The sequence below is a fragment of the Sciurus carolinensis genome, chromosome 8, assembly GCF_902686445.1.
Source record: "Sciurus carolinensis chromosome 8, mSciCar1.2, whole genome shotgun sequence".
NCBI classification, from domain to species: Eukaryota; Metazoa; Chordata; class Mammalia; order Rodentia; family Sciuridae; genus Sciurus; species Sciurus carolinensis.
In genome coordinates this window covers 57,493,250-57,496,700 of record NC_062220.1, presented here as the reverse complement: position 1 = coordinate 57,496,700, position 3,451 = coordinate 57,493,250, and positions in this window count along the sequence as shown.

Below are 3,451 nucleotides of genomic sequence, written 5' to 3'. Positions count from 1 at the left end.
TCTCTCTCTAATAATGAAGGCATAGGTAATTTTGACCATAATATTAGGCATTAATCCTTTCCTCCTTCCTTCTACACCATTTTACTACAGCATTATCATCTCAAAACCTTATCCACTGATAAGATTCTCCAGTTATTTATTCAAATGACCAGTGAGAAACATATGAAATAAAATTCTAGACACTGTAGGAATAAATTAAACAAAAAAAACACTTGATCTATTTAAGAGAAAAGTCATAAAAACAACTAAACACAAAAGGAAACAGATTATCATTGAAAACTTATAAGCAGGGGGAGAAAGCAGAAATATAAATACCTGATGACAATTTCATTAATATGTGTAATAAATAAAACATAAAGTGATATTACAAAGCATAATGGACATAATTACATTAACCTCAGACTGAATTCAAATCTATGTTTCACCTTTTGTTGTCATCCTTAAAACTCATTTTCACCTCATTGATGAAATGAAGGTAATTGTAGCACTCATCTCTGGGGATCATTTGAGGATTGCATTACGTCACAGTCACAAAAGAGGAAGGATAGTTTTAAACACCCACTAAGGATGCAAATGTCTAATACTGAAAAATTATAAGAAACTGATACACTTGCCTAGAATGACAACTCCATCCAGTTTTCTGTGATTCAGTCCTTCACCAGTTGTAGAGTCTAATTTGTTGCCTGCTAATTTCTGTAGTCACAATAAGCTTCAAGGAAGAATGGGAAAGGTAACCACAGTTTTGTTGCAAAAAGGAGGAGAAGAATTGCAAAAGTAGGTGACTGTCAATCTCTGATGCAAAAGTGTTGCTATTAAAATCTGAATTTGAACTAAACATTTTGACCATTAATAATAATATACTAATTATTCAGCTACATTTAGACTCTTGATAAATAATGACCAACTGCAGCACCCTGAAACATTCTCCTAAAAGTATTCTGCCTGGATCATTTCTTAATACAAACAATGCCAATATCCATTAGTTTTAAACCACAACACACACATGTAGTCTACTCTATCCTCTGAAAAACAGCTGGGAGAAATCCATTAATTAAACAAGATTTAATATATAGAGAGTCAATAAATTCACTTCCCAAGTACAGAAAATCTATAAATTTCTTTCAGCACTCTATAAATGTATCAAACATCATTCTATAAGACTAATCTTTGTCATTGGGTTGCAGCAAGTGTGTCTTTCTCTATAAACACTTCTGCTTAGGGAGACTTTAAAAGCCTAACAAAATACTTAAGATCTTTAGTTAGGATGAAAGAAATTGAAAAAGAGGGCATGAAATAAAAGTCAAGGTGAGGGACAGGGAGAGAATATAGGGAAGAAAGGAGCTGGAGTGTAGATGAAGGAGCACATTTTCCTGTTTCTTAGGTCTGCCTGGGAGTAGCTGAGCAGACGGTACCCTTGTTTAAGAAGGCATCACAGGCTTTTTAAGCCCTGTGTGACAAAGTAGAGCCACATCTTGAATACTTGCTCTTAGCAGCTCCTTTTCTTTTAGAGCTTCTGAAGCTTTATCTGTGTCCTTTTATGTCCTGCAAAATTGAATTTCTCCATATTCTCTATGTGGTAAAATTATTAATTCTTTGAATCATTGTTCAAATTTTGCAGTTGTCCACTCCTCTTTCTATATCCTAAAGCACGCACATGTATCCTTGTGACCAGTGTGGTTGCAGTCTACCAATTGCTGCAGCATTGCCTGGAAGCTTCTTAGAAATGCACATGACTTAGATATACCAAGTCAGAATCACATTTTACAAGATCGGCAGACAATTTTTATCTGTAAGTGTTTAAGAATTATTAGCAGATGTCACTATATTTTAAAGATATGCATACATAGAATCCCTTCAATTATATTGTGTGCAACTTAGGTAAAATATTGTGATCTTTATATTTCAATCAGTACTTCCCAACATTATATTTGTTCAATAAATATTTTTATACTTAAATAAAAATAACTTGCAAAAAATAAAAAAGAGAAGCAGAAATCAGTACAAAAATGAAAATGATCCCCAAATATAAATAAGCTCATGTTATAAGTATTTTCTTCTCAAATGCAAATTTGATTACTAAATAAACTTGTGAAAAGCTACCAGAAAAAACAGAATACAATTTAGTGATAATCAAGCTGGAAATCTCAAAGTTTTCCCTTCTTTAGCCTAGTAGATATCAATAAGAAATTGTCTTCTCAAGAATGAAAAAGGAAATGAATTAAATTCTGAAAAATCACTAACTTTGTTGTGAGAGAGAACTTTTAAGTTTTGAGATGGAAAATTTATTTTTTTTTTTCTTTTCAGCATGTACTAAATTATATTGTCTTTAACAATTAGTATTTTTTCCTTTTGGAAAGCATGTGTGTACATTTGTGTGTGCGCATGTGTATCTGTGTGTGTTTTGTTCAAAAACTACACTCGAGATGGTTGCAATAATAAAGAAATGTGACTGCATTTCCTATTGGAGGAGGAGGTTGGAGGGCCCAAGCATTCAATGGACTTTATGAAAAGGCCAAACGCAGTCATTTACCGAATATTTTGACATTGCACTTTTTGAAGATTATTGCGCACATCTTCCCAGCTCTGGAGTTCCATTGAATTCATATTCATTCATATTTCCCTGCCCCTGTCTGTCTTAATGGTGCTGGGGATTGAACTCAAGACCTCACACATGCTAGGCAAACTACCACAGTGCTATTTCCCCAATCCTGGTATTAGTTAAAGAAATGTCTCAGATTTTGGGAAATGACTACTCATGAAAAAATAAAAAAAAAGGACTAAGGGATGTAGGGAGTAAGGTTAATTCCTCTGGGTAGGAGTTTCTAAAAAAAATAGATGACAACGAGAACACCAGAGGGTAGGAATATGAGGCCTGTGGGATTGTGTCTGCAGTGAGACTGCTCATTAAAGAGTTTAACTTGCTCATAAAACAGGCACTGCCAAACTAAATGCTTCCAAAGTGAGGCAGGCAACAAACTGAATAAAGCTGCCCTAGGCAAGTTTGTCTGAATGTTCAGTGTGAGTGGCAGCAAAATGGAAAAGCACATTCTTGGTTTAAGGAGGTGTTTTGGTCTATTTAGGGTACTACAGCAAAATGCCAAGACTGAGTGACTTAAACAACAGAAGTTTATTTCTCATAGTTCTGAAATCTGAGAAGTTCAAGATCAAGGTGCTGATAGATGAGGACCTGGTGAGGGCCACTCCTTGGCTTGTAGCTGGCAGTCTTCTTGCAGTGTCCTCACTGGAGAAGGGGAAGAGAGAGAGAAGTCTGCCTTCCTCTTCTTCTAAGGTCACTAATTCCACCATGCAGTTCCCACTTTCATGATCTCATCTAAACCTAATTAGCTCCCAAGGTCTTCACCTCCAAATACAATTGCTTGAGAAGCTAGAGTTTTGAAATATGAGTTTTGGGGCATAAGTATTCAACCCAAAGCAGGAGGCATCTGTCATT